The sequence below is a fragment of the Lethenteron reissneri genome, unplaced genomic scaffold, assembly GCF_015708825.2.
Source record: "Lethenteron reissneri isolate LAM-NWPU_2019-01 unplaced genomic scaffold, ASM1570882v1 scaffold_141, whole genome shotgun sequence".
In the NCBI taxonomy this organism is placed as follows: Eukaryota; Metazoa; Chordata; class Hyperoartia; order Petromyzontiformes; family Petromyzontidae; genus Lethenteron; species Lethenteron reissneri.
Window position 1 is genome coordinate 1 of NW_026891124.1, and position 21,426 is coordinate 21,426.

The 21,426-nt window shown below is 46.3% G+C and overlaps 1 long non-coding RNA gene across 1 annotated transcript; it reads left to right on the top strand.

Annotated features, from left to right (window-relative positions):
• Positions 1 to 2,810: 2,810 nt before the first annotated feature.
• Positions 2,811 to 4,147, top strand: LOC133362248 (uncharacterized). The gene is made up of 2 exons (XR_009757480.1): positions 2,811 to 2,876; positions 3,052 to 4,147. It is a non-coding gene; the product is annotated as an uncharacterized LOC133362248 (long non-coding RNA).
• Positions 4,148 to 21,426: the final 17,279 nt, after the last annotated feature.

Genomic DNA, 21,426 nt, shown 5'->3' on the forward strand with positions numbered 1-21,426 from the left:
TCTATGGTGCAGTGATGAGTCTATGGTGCAGTGGTTTTTGTGTCTCTGTGGGGTCTCTCCTCTTGCAGGCTTTCTTCCAGGGCAAGATGAAGATAGCTGCAGCATGGCGAGCTATGAAGCTGCAGAGTTTTGGTGCAACTCTACCCAAAGCCAAGCTGTTAGACACACAGACACACACACACAAGACACACACACACAGACACACACAGACACACACACAGACACACACACAGACACACACAGACACAGACACACACACATACACACAACAACAACAACCGCCATTCGCCACTAAGTGGCGGTGACGTCACCACGACGCTTGTGCCAGGCCATGTGCACCTTGAGGCCACGTGAAGTGTCGAACGCCCGCTGGCAGGAGGTCACGGGGCAGACCCAGTAGGTGCCACGGGTCGACTGACCGAGATGACCGAGATGACTGGCTGAATGCACCACCTGTGCCCCCTACTGTACCAACTTTCTGTGCTTTAGCCACCCGGTGCTCTGCTCGTTGTTGTGAGCGTCGCTCCTCCGCCCTCCGTTGTTGTTGGAGGGCGACTGCCTCAACTGCCCACACACAGACACACACACAGACACACACACAGACACACACACAGACACACACACAGACACACACACAGACGGACACACACACACAGACACACACACACAGACACACACACAGACACACACACACAGACACACAGACACAGACACACACACACAGACTTATTAAGACAGTAGTAATGAATCTGTTTGCCGATTTAACCGATGATTTAATCTCTGCCGCTAATCAGAAATTTGATGGTGGTGATGGTGGTGGTGATGGTGGTGTGATGGTGGTGATGGTGGTGATGGTGATGGTGGTGATGGTGGTGATGGTGGTGGTGATGGTGGTGATGGTGATGGTGGTGATGGTGGTGTAGTGGTATAGTGGTGATGGTGGTGTAGTGGTGGTGGTGGTGTTTATCGTGATGGTGATGATGGTGGTGGTGGTTGTCGTGATGATGGTGGTGGTGATGGTGGTGGTGGTGTAGTGGTGATGGTGGTGATGGTGGTGGTTATCGTGATGGTGATGATGGTGGTGGTGGTTGTCGTGGTGGTGATGGTGGTGATGGTGGTGGTGGTGGTGTAGTGGTATAGTGGTGATGGTGGTGGTGTAGTGGTGATGGTGGTGTAGTGGTATAGTGGTGGTGGTGGTGGTGGTGTAGTGGTATAGTGGTGATGGTGGTGGTGTAGTGGTGGTGGTGGTGTAGTAAAACATCGCTAGCACTGGGAGAGAGACAAAGGCGGCCGGGCGTGGTGGTGCTGGCCACCCACCCCCTCTGTGTGTGTAGCCACAGTGCCGGTAGCCTTCATAGACGCTGCTGCTGACAGCACTTGCCCTACAGCCCTGCTAGAGGCTACACGGGGCAGCTTTGTCTGTGCGTGGTGTGTGTAGTACATAGACACTGCTGCTGCTACTCGCTACTAACAGCACTTGCCCTACAGCCCTGCTAGAGGCTACCTGGGGGAGCTTTGTGTGTGTGTAACAGCACTTGCCCCTACAGCCCTGCTAGAGGCTACCTGGGGGAGCTTTGTGTGTGTGTAACAGCACTTGCCCCTACAGCCCTGCTAGAGGCTACCTGGGGGGGGCTTTGTCTGTGTGTAACAGCACTTGCCCCTACAGCCCTGCTAGAGGCTACCTGGGGGAGCTTTGTGTGTGTGTAACAGCACTTGCCCCTACAGCCCTGCTAGAGGCTACCTGGGGGAGCTTTGTCTGTGTGTAACAGCACTTGCCCCTACAGCCCTGCTAGAGGCTACCTGGGGGAGCTGTGTCTGTGTGTAACGGCACTTGCCCCTACAGCCCTGCTAGAGGCTACCTGGGGTAGCTGTGTCTGTGTGTAACGGCACTTGCCCCTACAGCCCTGCTAGAGGCTACCTGGGGGAGCTGTGTCTGTGTGTAACAGCACTTGCCCCTACAGCCCTGCTAGAGGCTACCTGGGGGAGCTGTGTCTGTGTGTAACAGCACTTGCCCCTACAGCCCTGCTAGAGGCTACCTGGGGGAGCTTTGTGTGTGTGTAACAGCACTTGCCCCTACAGCCCTGCTAGAGGCTACCTGGGGGAGCTTTGTCTGTGTGTAACAGCACTTGCCCCTACAGCCCTGCTAGAGGCTACCTGGGGGAGCTGTGTCTGTGTGTAACGGCACTTGCCCCTACAGCCCTGCTAGAGGCTACCTGGGGTAGCTGTGTCTGTGTGTAACGGCACTTGCCCCTACAGCCCTGCTAGAGGCTACCTGGGGGAGCTGTGTCTGTGTGTAACAGCACTTGCCCCTACAGCCCTGCTAGAGGCTACCTGGGGGAGCTGTGTCTGTGTGTAACAGCACTTGCCCCTACAGCCCTGCTAGAGGCTACCTGGGGGAGCTTTGTGTGTGTGTAACAGCACTTGCCCCTACAGCCCTGCTAGATGCTACCTGGGGGAGCTTTGTCTGTGTGTAACAGCACTTGCCCCTACATCCTTCTAGAGGCTACTTGGTGTAGCTTTGTCTGTGCTGTGACAATTAAAATTGGTGGTGAGATGTTGACTACCTCGCCTGGTACACAGGAGGTCATGGGTCCATCCTAGACCCTGTGAGATGTGACTACCTCGCCTGGTCTACAGGAGGTCGTGGGTTCCATCCAGACACTGGGAGATGTTGACTACCTCGCCTGGTCTACAGGAGGTCGTGGGTTCCATCCAGACACTGGGAGATGTTGACTACCTCGCCTGGTCTACAGGAGGTCGTGGGTTCCATCACAGACACTGGGAGATGTTGACTTACCTCGCCTGGTACACAGGAGGTCGTGGGTTCTATCCGAGGACACTGGGAGATGTTGACTACCTCGCCTGTTCTACAGGAGGTCGTGGGTTCCATCTGAGACACTGGAGATGTTGACTACCTCGCCTGGTCTACAGGAGGTCGTGGGGTTCTATCCGAGACACTGGGAGATGTTGACTACTCGCCTGGTACACAGGAGGTCGTGGGTTCTATCCGAGACCCTGGGAGATGTTGACTACCTCGCTGTTCTACAGGAGGTCGTGGGTTCCATCTGAGACACTGGGAGATGTTGACTACCTCGCCTGGTCTACAGGAGGTCGTGGGTTCTATCCGAGACACTGGGAGATGTGACTACCTCGCCTGGTCTACAGGAGGTCGTGGGTTCTATCCGAGACACTGGGAGATGTTGACTACCTCGCCTGTTCTACAGGAGGTCGTGGGTTCCATCAGAGACCCTGTGAGATGTTGACTACCTCGCTGGTCTACAGGAAGTCGTGGGTTCCATCCGAGACACTGGGAGATGTTGACCACATCGCCTGGTACACAGGAAGTCGTGGGTTCCATCAGAGACACTGGGAGATGTTGACCACATCGCCTGGTACACAGGAGGTCGTGGGTTCCATCCCAGACACTGGGAGATGTTGACTACCTCGCCTGGTACACAGGAGGTCGTGGGTTCCATCCCAGACACTGGGAGATGTTGACTACCTCGCCTGGTACACAGGAGGTCGTGGGTTCCATCCCAGACACTGGGAGATGTTGACCACATCGCCTGGTACACAGGAGGTCGTGGGTTCCATCCGAGACACTGGGAGATGTTGACTACCTCGCTTGGTACACAGGAGGTCGTGGGTTCCATCCTAGACACTGGAAGATGTTGACTACCTCGCCTGGTACACAGGAGGTCGTGGGTTCAATTCTAGATCCTGGGAGATGTTGACTACCTCGCCTGGTACACAGGAGGTCGTGGGTTCCATCCCAGACACTGGGAGATGTTGACTACCTCGCCTGGTACACAGGAGGTCGTGGGTTCCATCCGAGACACTGGGAGATGTTGACTACCTCGCATGGTACACAGGAGGTCGTGGGTTCCATCAGAGACACTGGGAGATGTTGACCACATCGCCTGGTACACAGGAGGTCGTGGGTTCGATCCCAGACCCTGAGAGATGTTGACTACCTCACCTGGTAGTTCAATTTTGCCAATGAAAAGCTGTCACATGGAAGGAGCTGTGATCTCGGTGATGGTGATGATGGTGGTGGTAGTTGTGGGTATTGAGATTTGCTGATGTTACCAAGGTTTTGATGTTGCTGATTAAGTTTGACATTGTTTGAATTAAATAATTGAAGCAATTGTGATGTTTGGAGTCACTCACACACACACACTCACAAAAACATCGCTAGCACTGGGGGAGAGACACACACACTCACTCACACACTCACTCATCACCATCCACTCACCCACTCATTACTCAGTCACTCACCCACTCACTCATTCACCTACTCACCCACTCATCACTCAGTTACTCACACACACTCACAAAAACATCGCTAGCACTGGGGGAGAGACACACACACACTCATCACACTCACTCATCACCCATCACCCAATCACCCACCCACTCACCCACTCACTCACTCACCCATTCACTCACCCACTCACTCATCACTCACCCACTCACTCACCCATTCACTCACCCACTCACTCATCACTCACCCATCCACTCACCCATGACCCACTCATTCACCCACTCATTCACCTACTCACCCACTCATCCCCCACTCACTCACCCACTCATCACCCACTCACTCACCCACTCACCCGCTCACTCACCTACCCACTCACCCACTCACTCACCCACTCACTCACCCACTCACCCACTCACCCACTCACTCACTAACTCACCCACCCACTCACTCACCCACTCACTCACTCACCCACTCACTCACTCACCCACCCACCCACTCACTAACTAACTCACTTACCCACTCACTCACTCACCTACCCACTCACCCACCCACCCACTCACTCACCTACCCTCACACAAAACCAACCAGACCCACATAATTCGCGTTCATTTGCTAATATTCACTCTGCAATGTGCGTACACGTGTACATGTACACTTGTTTTTGTGGATATGTACATGCGTGTATGTATGTGTATAGGTATGTACACTAATTTGTTCGCACATTTATTTGTGATGTCAAATGCAATCCCTGTGTACGTACACTGCTGTGTATGTATACTCGTGTGTGTATGTGCACCCGTGTGTGTATGTGCACCCGTGTGTGTATGTACAAAGAGGTGTATTTCGATTTAAAGATTTCGTGACTGCAGGGATTCATCTTCTTGGTTCTTTCGGTAAAGTCACGTAGAAGTGAAGTAATAAAATAATAAAAATTAAACATTATAAAATAATTCTCACGACGGCTGCTTGGGTTGTGGCCGAAACGTCGTGAGAATTTTTTTTATTATGTTTTATTATTTTATTATTTTTTATTTTTATTATTTTATTACTTCCCTTCTACGTGACTTTACCGAAAGAACAAAGAAGATAAAGCGGTGTATATGTTCATTCGTGTATGTATCTACACCTCTGTGTTTGTCCACTCGTGTGTGGGTGTGTGTACAAGGGAGTGTATACGTGTACTCGTGTATTATTGTTATAATATTGTGTCGTATAAAGAATTGAGGGACAACGTGGTAATGAATGCGGCACCACAACAGGGAACTGTAGCCATGTGTATGTACATGGGTGTGTACTTCTCTGTGGGTATATTCGTGTGCATGTGCACTCGTGTGTATTTACACTCGTTCATGGACACGTGTGGGTCTGTACACGTGTGTGTATGTATGTACAATCGTGTGTGCTCGCATATTTGTGTGTGTTGAAACGCAATCCCTGAGCATGCACACTGCTGTATACGTTCACATGTGTTTATGTATATTGCTGTGTGCAATTACACTGTGCATGTATCTACACCCCGATGCATTTACACTCATTTGTGCATCTATACATATGTGTCGTATGTATAAATGCACAAATGGGTGTACGCACTCGTGTATGCATGTGCACCCGTGTGTGTATGTACAAAGCGGTGTGTATGCACATTCGTGCATTTTCCTACAGCACTGTGTATGTCCACTCGTGTGTGGGTGTGTGTACAACGGAGTGTATATGTGGGGAGCGGTGGTGTAGCGGTTAGCGCGCTGCGCTATGAACCCGGCTACACGGGTTCGATTCCCGCTCACGGCCAACACCAGTGACGATTATCTGAACCGGTCCCGGGCCTCCCCTAGGTCGACTCAGCCTCAAATGAGTACCTGGTGCGGTGTGTAAACATTGCCACGAGGGAGACAAAGGCGGTCGGGCATGGTGCTGGCCACCCACCCCCTCGTGTACCGTTGCGGCCTTCATAGGTGCTCGCTAACAGCACTTGCCCCTACAGTCTGTTAAGGCTATACGGGTGATCTTTATCTTTGTGTGTACAAAGCGGGGTGGATGCACATTCGTGCATTTTTCTCCACCGCGGTGTATGTAAACTCGTGTGTGGGTGTGTGTACAAGGGAGTGTATATGTGTACTCGTGTAAGTTTGTATAGTGGAACACACAACTTATTTTCATATCGTTTCGTACAAATCATTGAGGGGCAACGTGGTGATGAATGCGGCACCACAACAGGGAACTACAGGGATGAGACTCCCCGCTCGTGGTGCTAAATTAATGAAAACAGCGCCACTGAGCGGACAGAGCCCCGCCCCTACAGCTCGTGCGTGTGACGTCATGAGTGTGACGTCATGAGTGTGATCAGCGGACAGCCACGATGCTGCCAGGTGAGGGTCAACTTGTGTGCTGGAGATGCTTCACCTGAAACTCGCCTCCACACGTGTTCGCTATGAATATTGTAGCAATAAGGGACGATTAGTCATCTTTATTGTTCTGCAAGAAAATTAACCTTCTTGGTTCTTTCGGTAAAGTCACGAAGAAGGGAAATAATAAAATGATAAAAATAAAACATAATACAATTATTTTATTATGTTTTGTTTTCTTCTTCATCTTCTTGGTTCTTTCGGTAAAGTCACGTAGAAGGGAAAAAAAATATAAGGTAATTTAATTCTGTTTAAAATGTTTATTTTTTATCATTTAATAAAAAAAAAATGAAAAAAAAATTATAAAATTTTTTAATTCTTTTATTTTTATATTTTTTTTATTTCCCTTCTTTAACATGTCAGGTCTTTATTGTTCTGTAAATTAAAGTTAAAACTCGTAGAAACACATGCACACTCGTGTGTGAATGCACACCGCTGTATAGACAGTCGTGTTTATAAGCACACTTGTGTGTGTATGTCTACTCGTCCGTGCTTTTTTTAAGGAAGGATATGGTTGAAATAACGTACGATCAGTCATCTTTAAAAACAATTCAGGTCCTTATTAATCTGCAAGAAAATTCACGTTAATATTCGTATTGAAATCTTTATTAAAACGCATGCTCAAACAGGAAGGAACTAGACAAATTATTTCCCAATTTCAACAGTTAAAACATATTCTTAAAATTCAACACGTGAACGTCGATTTCCCCATTGACGTCCTTTTCGACTGAAGCCATTCGTCCAGAAGTCCAAGCCATCAAACACTAGAACAACGAACGTGCAATCCACGCACACTCTGAAACCTATACTTTAAGTTATTTATTTATTACACAATGATAAAAAAATTAAAGAACATGTTTAAAATATTGAGCAAAGTTGTGATCACAGTATTTCTCCAACTTTAAATCAACAAAACCACTTAACCACGAGAGTAAAATTAGAAATTGAACCACCACACAACCACTGCGCATCACACCACATCAACAAGTAGTCCGATAGGACTACAAAGCACCACCTTAACGTGACGAAGTCTAGAATAAACTTTAACACGCAATTAGCTGTGAGAGGATGACATGGCACCTTCTACCATAAACACCAAACATTTACCAGTCCCGATGACACAACCACCAGACGAAGCAACGCATCTATAGAAGTATAACATTGTTGTCATCCTGAAATAAGTGAACACTTCTGGAAATTAAAAGGAATATGTTCATCTGAACACAGTATAGACCATTCACAACATCACTCTAGCTCGGAGTACTGGAAATCACTGAAAAAATATATCTAAGAGACACGAATATACACAGGGCAACAGTTAACAGATGTACTCAATACGTTTGAGTCTTCAGCCACTCCACTACATCCAGCCATCTCTCCGGATCCAACTTCATGGGGTCGAAAGAGGAATTGTCGTCAGCGCTGATTACATCCACTACATCTCGCCATCTTTCAGGATCCACCTGCATAGGTTCGAAAGATGCATTTTTTCAGGACTCATTGCAGCACTTTGAATTCTACATTTTGATTTCACTTCCCTATCATTGCGGATCTTCTGGTGCTTGTTTCGGGGTGATGGCCGTGAACATGTCCTCTCCCTCGTAGAGCAATGAAATGGCTTCTAGCCCGAGTGTGTTTTCTTGTGACTGAAGATTTTATTTCCGTGAAAATGCCTTCCCGCACACAGCGCAATTGAATGACTTCTCGTTCGTGTGTGTTTTCTGGTGTCTGTTTAGATGTGATTTCTCCGCAAATGCCTTCCCACAAACAGAGCATTTGAATGGCTTCTCGCCCGTGTGTGTCTTCTGGTGATCGTTAAGATGGGATTTCCGTGAAAATGCCTTCCCACACACAGAGCAATTGAACGGCTTCTCGCCCGCGTGTGTTTTATGGTGTCTGTTAAGATGGGATTTCCGTGAAAATGCCTTCCCACACACAGAGCAACTGAACGGCTTCTCGCCCGCGTGTGTTTTATGGTGTCTGTTAAGATGGGATTTCCGTGAAAATGCCTTCCCACACACAGAGCAATTGAACGGCTTATCGCCCGTGTGTGCGTGGCGATGTGGATAGTTTATCTGCTCCATGTGACTGATTCTTCAGAGCAGAGTAACAGTCGCGGGTGTTGTTGAGAGTTAAAGGCACCCTCTAAGCTGCGTGGATGTCTGTCTCGAATCGCCAAAAAGCAAACTCTCACTAACGTCTAACCTACACACAGTAACGTCTCGTAAGTCGGGCTATACGCGACTACCAGTTTTATCCACTAACGAAGACACTTACTTGTTGATGCACGGCGTGTCGATGTCCCTGTAACCCGTCTGAAGAGATCGCCACGAACTCGCCAACCAGTCGCCAGGCAATCGTGCTCGCCAGGCTGGGTCTCGCAGGAGAAGGGTAATCTGCAGAGCGAGGAGTCGAGCGTCTATCCTCAGTGAAATCCCTCTCGAAATGGTCTTGAGGTCTGAATTTAAGCCCCTTATAACTCCCGTCTAGCATACAAATCTTTTGTTCTCGTCTTGGCCTATCATGGACTTTGCATTCAATTGTTAATTTTTACATTAACAATTCGCATATGTAGCAACATAGCTTAGCGAATTTGGCCATTGTAATTTAACCTTAATACGTATGTACATTATACTGCGTAATTGTACACTTCTGTTTGAATAATTACATACATCTCCATGCATAATTCCGTGCTTCCTGTGAATTAGCTAATATTCACCCGACAATGCCCTCTAAACTGCAGAGATTCATCTTAATGGTTCTGTCGGTAAAGTCACGTAGAAGGGAAGTAATAAAATAATAAAAAATAAACATAATAAAATAATTCTCACGACGGAAGAGATGGAGGACGAGACAAAGGAGGAGGTGGAGGAGGTGCAGGTGGTGGAGGTGGTGATGCAGGCTCGTGAAGGAAGCTACTGGGCAGTTGGAGGCAGTCGCCCTCCAACAACAACGGAGGGCGGAGGAGCGACGCTCACAACAACGAGCGGAGCGCCGGGTGGCTAAAGCACAGCAAGTTGGTACAGTAGGGGGCACAGGTGGTGCATCAGCCAGTCATCTCGGTCAACTCGGTCAGTCGACCCGTGGCACCTGCTGGGTCTGCCCCGTGACCTCCTGCCAGCGGGCGTTCGACACTTCACGTGTTAGCCTCAAGGTGCACTTGGCCTGGCACAAGCGTCGTGGTGACGTCACCGCCACTTAGTGGCGAATGGCGGTTATTGTTGTTGTTGTTGCAGGGAAAGAAGAGGAAGCGAGGGGGCCTTGCTCGCGTGGCGAGAGCGATCACCTCACTCCTCCGCCGCGTGCTGCTTTGTGGTGGCATGTCCACCACACAGTAGGGGTGGTTGTTGTGGTCGTGGATCGCTGCCAACCATGACCACTATCACCAGACTACCCACCCACCCCGTGACACATCCCAGGCACACACCCACACACCCCGTGATACACGTCACACACACACACCACATGATTCACCGGAGAGACGGTGCCACTGGGACTACAGCTGTGGAAGGAATCTGAGCAACAGATGCCAGGACTACAGTGGAGAGCGACTGCTATCAAGACACCTCACACAACAAACACACACGGGACTAGCCAAAAAAAAAGGGTAAACTTGTGTGCTGGAGATGCTTCACCTGAAACTCGCCTCCACACGTGTTCGCTATGAACATTGTAGCAATAAGGGACGATTAGTCATCTTTAACATGTCAGGTTTTTATTGTTCTGCAAGTAAATTAACCTTCTTGGTTCTTTCGGTAAAGAATCAGTCACATGGAGCAGATAAAATCTCCACAGCGCCACGCACACACGGGCAAGAAGCCGTTCAATTGCTCTGTGTGTGGGAAGGTATTTTCACGGAAATCACATCTTCAGATTCACCAGAAGACACACACGGGCGAGAAGCCGTTCAAGTGCTCTGTGTGTGGGAAGGCATTTTCTCGGAAATCACATCTTCACAGTCATCAGAAAACACACACGGGTGAGAAGCCATTCAAGTGCTCTGTTTGTGGGAAGGCATTTGCACAGAAATCAAATCTTAACGATCACCAGAAAACACACTCGGGCGAGAAGCCATTCAAGTGCTCTGTTTGTGGGAAGGCATTTTCACAGAAATCAAATCTTCACAGTCATCAGAAAACACACACGGGCGAGAAGCCATTCAAGTGCTCTGTGTGTGGGAAGGCATTTGCATGGAAATCACATCTTCATAGGCACCACAAAACACACTCGGGCGAGAAGCCATTTAATTGCTCTACGAGGGAGATGTTCACAGCCATAACCCCAAAACAAGCATCAGAAGATCCGCAATGATAGGGAAGTGAAATCAAATAGTGAAATTCAAAGTGCTGAAATGAGTCCTGAAAAAAATGCATCTTTCGAACCTAGGCAGGTGGATCCTGAGAGATCGTTGAATGTAGCGGATGCAATGAGTCCTGACGACAATTCATCTTTCGACCCCATGCAGTTGGATCCTGAGAGATGGCTAGATGTAGTGGATGTAATCAGCGCTGAAGACAATTCCACTTTCGACCCCATGCAGTTGGATACTCAACAATGGCTGCTGGAGTGGCTGGAAAATCAAAGTTTTGAGCACTTCTTTTAGCTGTTGAAGTCCTGGAACGTGCATGTCTGTATCTCTGTAAGATCAATTAATAACGTACAACTCTTTTTGAATCAGTGATTTGCAGCAGTACTCCAAGCTAGTGTGATCATTTGAACAAATATGTTTGATTGCTCTGTGTGTTTGAAGCATTTTCACGGTTAGAAAACACTTCACAAGTCATCAGAAAACAAAAGCTGAATTCGAAAGTGATGTAATGAGTTCTAAAGGAAATTCCACTTTCGACCCCATGAAGTTGGATATGAAGAGATGGCTGGATGTAGTGGAGTGGCTGAAGACTCTAACGTATTGAGTACATCTGTTAACTGTTGCCCTGTGTATATTCGTGTCTCTTAGATATATTTTTTCAGTGATTTCCAGTACTCCGAGCTAGAGTGATGTTGTGAATGCTCTATAATGTGTTCAGATGAACGTATTCCTTTTAAGTTCCAGAAGTGTTCACTTACTTCAGGATGACAACAATGTTATACTTCTATAGATGCGTTGCATCGTCTGGTGGTTGTATCATCGGGACTGGTAAATGTGTGGTGTTTATGGTAGAAGGTGCCATGTCATCTTCTCACAGCTAATTGCGTGTTAAAGTTTATTCTAGACTTCGTCACGTTAAGGTGGTGCTTTGTAGTCCAATCGGACTACTTGTTGATGTGTTGTGAAGCGCAGTGGTTGTGTGGTGGTTCAACTTCTAATTTTACTCTCGTGGTTAAGTGGTTTTGTTGAGCTAAAGTTGGAGAAATACTGTGATCACAACTTTGCTCAATATTTTAAACATGTTCTTAATTTTCGATTTAAAGCTTTCGTGACTGCAGGGATTCATCTTCTTGGTTCTTTCAGGTAAAGTGACGTAGAATGGAAATAATAAAATAATAATATTTTATGATGTTTTATTTTTATTATTTTATTATTTCCATTCTACGTGACTTTACCGAAAGAACCAAGAAGATGTTCTTAAAAAATATTTTATCATTGTGTAATAAACAAAATAACTTAAAGTAATAGGTTTCAGAGTGTGCGTGGATTGCACGTTCGTTGTTCTTGTGTTTGATGGCTTGGACTTCTGGACGAATGGCTTCAGTCAAAAGGACGTCGATGGGGAAATCGACGTTTACGTGTTAGATTTTAAGAATATGTTTTAACTGTTGAATTCCTATTGGGAAATAATTTGCCTAGTTCCTTCCTGTTTGAGCATGCGTATGAATAAAGATTTCGATACGAGTATTAACGTGAATTTTCTTGCAGAACAATAAAGACCTGACATGTTAAAGATGACTAATCGTCCCTTATTGCTACAATGTTCATAGCGAACACGCGTGGAGGCGAGTTTCAGGTGAAGCATCTCCAGCACACAAGTTGACCCTCACCTGGCAGCATCGTGGCTGTCCGCTGATCACACTCATGACGTCACACTCATGACGTCACACGCACGAGCTGTAGGGGCGGGGCTCTGTCCGCTCAGTGGCGCTGTTTTCATTAATTTAGCACCACGAGCGGGGAGTCTCATCCCTGTAGTTCCCTGTTGTGGTGCCGCATTCATCACCACGTTGCCCCTCAATGATTTGTACGAAACGATATGAAAATAAGTTGTGTGTTCCACTATACAAACTTACACGAGTACACATATACACTCCCTTGTACACACACCCACACACGAGTTAACATACACCGCGGTGGAGAAAAATGCACGAATGTGCATCCAACCCGCTTTGTACACACAAAGATAAAGATCCCCCGTATAGCCTTAACAGACTGTAGGGGCAAGTGCTGTTAGCGAGCACCTATGAAGGCCGCAACGGTACACAAGGGGGTGGGTGGCCAGCACCACGCCCGACCGCCTTTGTCTCCCTCGTGGCAATGTTTACACACCGCACCAGGTACTCATTTGAGGCTGAGTCGACCTAGGGGAGGCCCGGGACCGGTTCAGATAATCGTCACTGGTGTTGGCCGTGAGCGGGAATCGAACCCGTGTAGCCGGGTTCATAGCGCAGCGCGCTAACCGCTACACCACCGCTCCCCACATATACACTCCGTTGTACACACACCCACACACGAGTGGACATACACAGTGCTGTAGGAAAATGCACGAATGTGCATACACACCGCTTTGTACATACACACACGGGTGCACATGCATACACGAGTGCGTACACCCATTTGTGCATTTATACATACGACACATATGTATAGATGCACAAATGAGTGTAAATGCATCGGGGTGTAGATACATGCACAGTGTAATTGCACACAGCAATATACATAAACACATGTGCACGTATACAGCAGTGTGCATGCTCAGGGATTGCGTTTCAACACACACAAATATGCGAGCACACACGATTGTACATATATACACACACGTGTACAGACCCACACGTGTCCATGAACGAGTGTAAATACACACACGAGTGCACATACACACGAATATACCCACAGAGAAGTACACACCCATGTCCATACACATGGCTACAGTTCCCTGCTGTAATGGCTGGTGCTTATGCTAGAAGGTGGCATGTGTTGTAATTATTGCACAGCAAATGATGTGAGCGTGCTGTCTTGTTGATTCCAAACTTTGTCACGTTAAGGTGGTGCTTCGTAGTCCTATCGGATTACTTGTTGATGTAGTGTGATGCGCATTGGTTGTGAGGTGTTTCAATTCCTGATTTTACTCTCGTTGTTAAGTGGTCTTGTTGAGCTAAAGTTGGAGAAAGACATTGCTCACACACGCTTACAAGCGATACAATTTCGATTATCAATAAAAGTGTATGACAGCAATCGTAATAATTGTCGTGAATTAAATTAAACAAATCACCTTGATTTACTGACGCGCTCATATCAACACAAATACTTAAATATATTTTTTATAAAACAAAGTCAGTACAGTATATATTTGTATCTCTTAGTCGAAATCGAACTGGACATCAGCATTTTGATGCTTCAGACTGTATGTCGATGTTAAATCCTCTAAACTTGCTTCAGTTTAAAGGACATTGTCGGGTGAATATTGGCAAATTATCACGAAGCACGAAATTATGCATGGATATGTATATCTTTATTTAAACGGAAGCATACAATTATGCAGTGAGATATGCATATGTATTAAGGTTAAATTGCAATGGCCGGATTAGCTAAGCTATGTTGCTACATATGCGGATTGTTAATGTAGAAATTAACAATTGAATGCAAAGTCGATGATAATCCAAGACGAGAACAAAGGAATTGAATGCTAGAGGGGAGTTATAAGGGGCTTAAAATCAGACCTCAAGACCATTTCGAGAGGGATTTCACTGAGGATAGACGCGCAACTCCTCGCTCTGCAGATTACCCTTCTCCTGCGAGACCCAGCCTGGCGAGCCCGATTGCCTGGCGACTGGGAGAGTTCGTGGCGATCACTTCAGACGGGTTACAGGGACATCGACACGCCGTGCATCAACAAGTAAGTGTCTTCGTTAGTGGATACAACTGGTAGTCGCGTTCATCCCGACTTACGAGACGTTACTGTGTGTCGGTTAAACGTTAGTGAGAGTTTGCTTTTTGGCGATTTGAGGCAGACATCCACGCAGCTTAGAGGGTGCCTTTAACTCTCAACAACACCCGCGACTGTTACTCTGCTCTGAAGAATCATTCACATGGAGCAGATACTCTGTCCACAGCGCCACGCACACACGGGCAAGAAGCCGTTCAATTGCTCTGTGTGTGGGAAGGCATTTTCACGGAAATCACATCTTAACACTCACCAGAAAACACACACAGGCGAGAAGCCATTCAATTGCTCTGTGTGTGGGAAGGCATTTTCACAGAAATCACATCTTAACACTCACCAGAAAACACACACAGGCGAGAAGCCATTCAATTGCGCTGTGTGTGGGAAGGCATTTGCACAGAAATCACATCTTCAGAGTCACCAGAAAACACACACGGGCGAGAAGCCATTCAAGTGCTCTGTTTGTGGGAAGGCATTTGCTTGGAAATCTATTCTTTACAGTCACCAGAAAACACACACGGGCGAGAAGCCGTTCAATTGCTCTATTTGTGGAAAGGTATTTGCGGATAAATCAAATCTTAACAGACACCAGAAAACACACTCGGGTGAAAAGCGAATCAATTGCTCTGTGTGTGGGAATGCATTTGCACGAAAATCACATCTTCAGAGTCATCAAAAAACACACACGGGCGAGAAGCCATTCAATTGCTCCGTGTGTGGGAAGGCATTTTCACAGAAATCACATCTTCACAGTCACCAGAAAACACACTCAGGTGAAAAGCGAATCAATTTCTCTCCGAGGGAGAGGACATGTTCACGGTCATCACCACGAAACAAGCATCAGACGATCCGCAATGATAGGGAAGTGGAATCAAAAGGTGTAATGCAAAGTGCTGCAATGAGTCCTGAAAAAAATGCATCTTTTGATCCTATACAGGTGGATCCTGAGAGATGCCTAGATGTAGTGGATGTCATGAGTCCTGACAACAATTCCTTTTTCGACCTCATGCAGTTGGATCCTGAGAGGTTGCTGGATGTAATGAGCCCTGCCGACAATTCCTCTTTCGACCCCATGCAGTTGGATACTGAGAAATGGCTGCTGGAATGGCTGGAGAGTCAAAGTTTTGAGAACTTCTGTTAACTCTTGAAGTCCTGGAATGTGCATGTTTGTGTCTCTGTTAGATCAGTTAATAAGGTACGAAATATTATTTCCGTGATTTCCAGTACTCCAAGCTAGAGTGATGTTTCGGCCACAACGCAAGCAGCCGTCGTCAGGTGGAGAACAGGTCCGTCAAGTAGTCATTCAGACTCTGTCTACTTGACAGACCTATTCTTCACCTGAAGATGGCTGCTTGCGTTGTGGCCGAAACGTCGTGAAAATTATTTTATTATGTTTTATTTTTATTATTTTATTACTTCACTTCTACGTGACTTTACCAAAAGAACCAAGAAGATTGATCCCTGCAGTCACGAAAGCTTTAAATCGAAATAGAGTGATGTTGTGAATGCTCTATAATGTGTTCAGATGAACGTATTCCTTTTAAGTTCCAGAAGTGTTCACTTATTTCAGGATGACAACAATGTTATACTTCTATAGATGCGTTGCTTCGTCTGGTGGTTGTATCATCGGGACTGCTAAATGTGTGGTGTTTATGGAAGAAGGTGCCATGTCATCTTCTCACAGCTAATTGCGTGTTAAAGTTTATTCTAGACTTCGTCACGTTAAGGTGGTGCTTCGTAGTCCTATCGGACTACTTGTTGATGTGTTGTGAAGCGCAGTGGTTGTGTGGTGGTTCAATTTCTAATTTTACTCTCGTGGTTAAGTGGTAGTGTTGAGCTAAAGTTGGAGAAATACTGTGATCACAACTTTGCTCAATATTTTAAACATGTTCTTTAATTTTTTTTATCATTGTGTAATAAATAAATAACTTAAAGTATAGGTTTCAGAGTGTGCGTGGATTGCACGTTCGTTGTTCTTGTGTTTGATGGCTTGGACTTCTGGACGAATGGCTTCAGTCGAAAAGGACGTCAATGGGGAAATCGACGTTTACGTGTTAGATTTTAAGAATATGTTTTAACTGTTGAAATTGGGAAATAATTTGCCCAGTTCCTTCCTGTTTGAGCAAGCGTATTAATAAAGATTTCAATACGAGTGTTAACGTGAATTTTCTTGCAGATTAATAAAGACCTGAATTGTTTTTAAAGATGACTGAGCATACGTTATTTCAACCATATCCTTCCTTTAAAAAACACGGACGAGTAGACATACACACACAAGTGTGCTTATAACACGACTGTCTATACAGCGGTGTTTATTCACACACGAGTGTGCATGTGTTTCTACGAGTTTTAACGTTAATTTACTTGCAGAACAATTAAAACCTGACATGTTAAAGATAACTAATCGTCCCTTATTGAAGAAGGGAAGTAATAAAATAATAAAAATAAAACAATAAAAAAAATTATAATTTTTTATTATGTTTTATTTTAATTAAATAATAAAACAATTAATTTAAAACAGAATAAAAATACGTCATAAAGCTACTTTATTTTTTTTATTATTTTTTTATTTCCCTTCTTCGTGACTTTACCGAAAGAGCCAAGAAGGTTCATTTTCTTGCAGAACAATAAAGACCTGACATGTTAAAGACGACTAATCGTCCCTTATTGCTACAATGTTCATAGCGAACACGTGTGGAGGCGAGTTTCAGGTGAAGCATCTCCAGCACACAAGTTGACCCTCACCTGGCAGCATCGTGGCTGTCCGCTGATCACACTCATGACGTCACACTCATGACGTCACACGCACGAGCTGTAGGGGCGGGGCTCTGTCCGCTCAGTGGCGCTGTTTTCATTAATTTAGCACCACGAGCGGGGAGTCTCATCCCTGTAGTTCCCTGTTGTGGTGCCGCATTCATCACCACGTTGCCCCTCAATGATTTGTACGAAACGATATGAAAATAAGTTGTGTGTTCCACTACACATACTTACACGGGTACACATATACACTCCCTTGTACACATAAGTGGACATACACAGCGGTGTAGAAAAATGCACGAATGTGCATCCACCCCGCTTTGTACACACAAAGATAAAGATCCCCCGTATAGCCTTAACAGACTGTAGGGGCAATACACACACAAATGTACGAGCACGCACGATTGTACATACATACACACACGTGTACAGACCCACACGTGTCCATGAACGAGTGTAAATACACACACGAATGTACACGCACAGCAGTACACACCCATGTACATACACATGGCTACAGTTCCCTGTTGTGGTACCGCATTCATTACCACGTTGCCCCTCAATTCTTGGTACGACACAATATTATAACAATAACACACGAGTACACACATACACTCCCTTGTACACGCACCCACACACGAGTGGACATACACAGAGCTGTAGATACATACACGAATGTGCATACACACAGCTTTGTACATACACACACGGATGCACATGCATACACGAGTGCGCATACACACACGAGTATACATACACAGCAGTGTACGTACACAGGGATTGCGTTTGACATCACAAATAAATGTGCGAACAAATTAGTGTACATACCTATACACACATACACGCATGTACATATCCACAAAAACAAGTGTAAATATACACGTGTACACACATTGCAGAGTGAATATGAGCAAATGAACGCGAATTATGTGGTGAGATGCACATATGCATTCAGACTTAAGCTCAATAGCCAGATTAACGAAGCTAATTGCTAGATATGCAGATTGGAAATTCCAAAAATAACAATTGAATGTAAAGTTCATGAAATTCAACGTCGGAAAACTTCATCTTTCATCAATGCAACACCATTCCAAACGACCCCACCATTTGTGTGCTGGTGTCATTGACCCAATTCGATTGATACCTGTGACTTACAGCTTTCCACACCTTACGCCACGCTCCCACGCCCCCTTCATTCGTTTTTTTGTTTATCAGAAGGAGGCACTCTCTGTTGTTTGTCAATCTCCTGCCACGAGTAAAGTTTTGCAAAAAACAACCCCCTTCGTTCATTGACGGTGTTGGACGGTAACGCTGTGGTGGATGTGAGCAATGTCCCGGAGGTAAGGCTCGTAGCCACCACAGCGTCCCACGAGGTCTTTGGACGGGTGCGAGGGGCTGGTAACACCTCAATAGTCAATGAAATTAGCAAAACAACTCGTATTCTTAGGTTTTTTCGGTAAGGTCACGTAGGTAAAACACATTAAAAAGTAAAATAAAATAAAAATCACGACGTTTCAGAGGCAACACAAGCTTCCGTCTTCAGGTGGTACCATCACAGCCAAGACAGCTGTATCAAAAAAAAACTCGTCGCAAATTTTAAACACGGGCAAAATATTGAACACATGCACACTGGTGTATATACACACCGAAGGTCGTAAGTTACAGACTAAAAGATGACGATTGTTTTTTTTGCGTAACGTTATTATGAACCACGCTTTCAAGCTAAACCATTCAGATGATTATTCAAAGTTCATGACAGAAATTATAACAAAACACACTCGTTTGCTAAAAGCACCATGCTCAACACGAGTGTCCTTAAATATGTTTATTAAACAGGTTCAGAACAGTATTAACTTGCACCTATTAGTCCAAGATGGGGCCGGCTAGTTTTTTTTGGCTAGTCCCGTGTGTGTTTGTTGTGTGAGGTGTCTTGATAGCAGTCGCTCTCCACTGTAGTCCTGGCATCTGCTGCTCAGATTCCTTCCACAGCTGTGGTCCCAGTGGCACCGTCTCTCCGAAGAACCATGTGGTGTGTGTGTGTGACGTGTATCACGGGGAGTGTGGGTGTGTGCCTGGGATGTGTCACGGGGTGGGTGGGTAGTCTGGTGATAGTGGTCATGGTTGGCAGCGATCCACGACCACAACAACCACCCCTACTGTGTGGCGGACATGCCACCACAAAGCAGCACGCGGCGGAGGAGTGAGGTGATCGCTCTCGCCACGCGAGCAAGGCCCCCTCGCTTCCTCTTTTTTCCCTGCATCAACAACAACAACAATAACCGCCATTCGCCACTAAGTGGCGGTGACGTCACCACGACGCTTGTGCCAGGCCAAGTGCACCTTGAGGCTACCACGTGAAGTGTCGAACGCCCGCTGGCAGGAGGTCACGGGGCAGACCCAGCAGGTGCCACGGGTCGACTGACCGAGATTACCGAGATGACTGGCTGATGCACCACCTGTGCCCCCTACTGTACCAACTTGCTGTGCTTTAGCCACCCGGCGCTCCGCTCGTTGTTGTGAGCGTCGCTCCTCCGCCCTCCGTTGTTGTTGGAGGGCGACTGCCTCCAACTGCCCAGTAGCGTCCTTCACGAGCCTGCATCACCACCTCCACCACCTGCACCTCCTCTACCTCCTCCTTTGTCTCGTCCTCCATCTCTTCCGTCGTGAGAATTATTTTATTATGTTTTATTTTTATTATTTTATTACTTCCCTTCTACGTGACTTTACCGACAGAACCATTAAGATGAATCCCTACAGTTTAGAGGACATTGTCGGGTGAATATTGTCAAATTAACACGAAGCACGGAATTATGCATGGATATGTATATCTTTATTTAAACGGAAGGGTACAATTATGCAGTGAGATATGCATATGTATTAAGGTTAAATTACAATGGCCGGATTAGCTAAGCTATGTTGCTACATATGCGGATTGTTAATGTAAAAATTAACAATTGAATGCAAAGTCCATGGATAGTCCAAGACGAGAACAAAGGATTTGGATGCTAGAGGGGAGTTATAAGGGGCTTAAATGTAGGCCTCAAGACCATTTCGAGAGGGATTTTACTGAGGATAGACGCTCGACTCCTCGCTCTGCAGATTACCCTTCTCCTGCGAGACCCAGCCTGGCGAGCCCGATTGCCTGGCGACTGGGAGAGTTCGTGGCGATCTCTGCAGACGGGTTACAGGGACATCGACACGCCGTGCATCAACAAGTAAGTGTCTTCGTTAGTGGATAAAACTGGTAGTCGCGTGTGTAGTTCGACTTACGAGACGTTACTGTGTGTCGGTTAGACGTTAGTGAGAGTTTGCTTCTTGGCGATTTGAGACAGACATCCACGCAGCTTAGAGGGTGCCTTTAACTCTCAACAACACCCGCGACTGTTACTCTGCTCTGAAGAATCAGTCACATGGAGCAGATAAACTATCCACATCGCCACGCACACACGGGCGAGAAGCCGTTCAATTGCTCTGTGTGTGGGAAGGCATTTTCACGGAAATCCCATCTTAACGATCACCAGAAGACACACACGGGCGAGAAGCCATTCAAATGCTCTGCGTGTGGGAAGGCATTTTCACATAATCACATCTTAACAGACACCAGAAAACACACACGAGCGAGAAGCCATTCAGTTGCTCTGTTTGTGGGAAGGCATTTGCGGAGAAATCACATCTAAACAGACACCAGAAAACACACACGAACGAGAAGTCATTCAATTGCGCTGTGTGCGGGAAGGCATTTTCACGGAAATAAAATCTTCAGTCACAAGAAAACACACTCGGGCTAGAAGCCATTTCATTGCTCTCAGAGGGAGAGGACATGTTCACGGCCATCACCCCGAAACAAGCACCAGAAGATCCGCAATGATAGGGAAGTGAAATCAAAATGTAGAATTCAAAGTGCTGC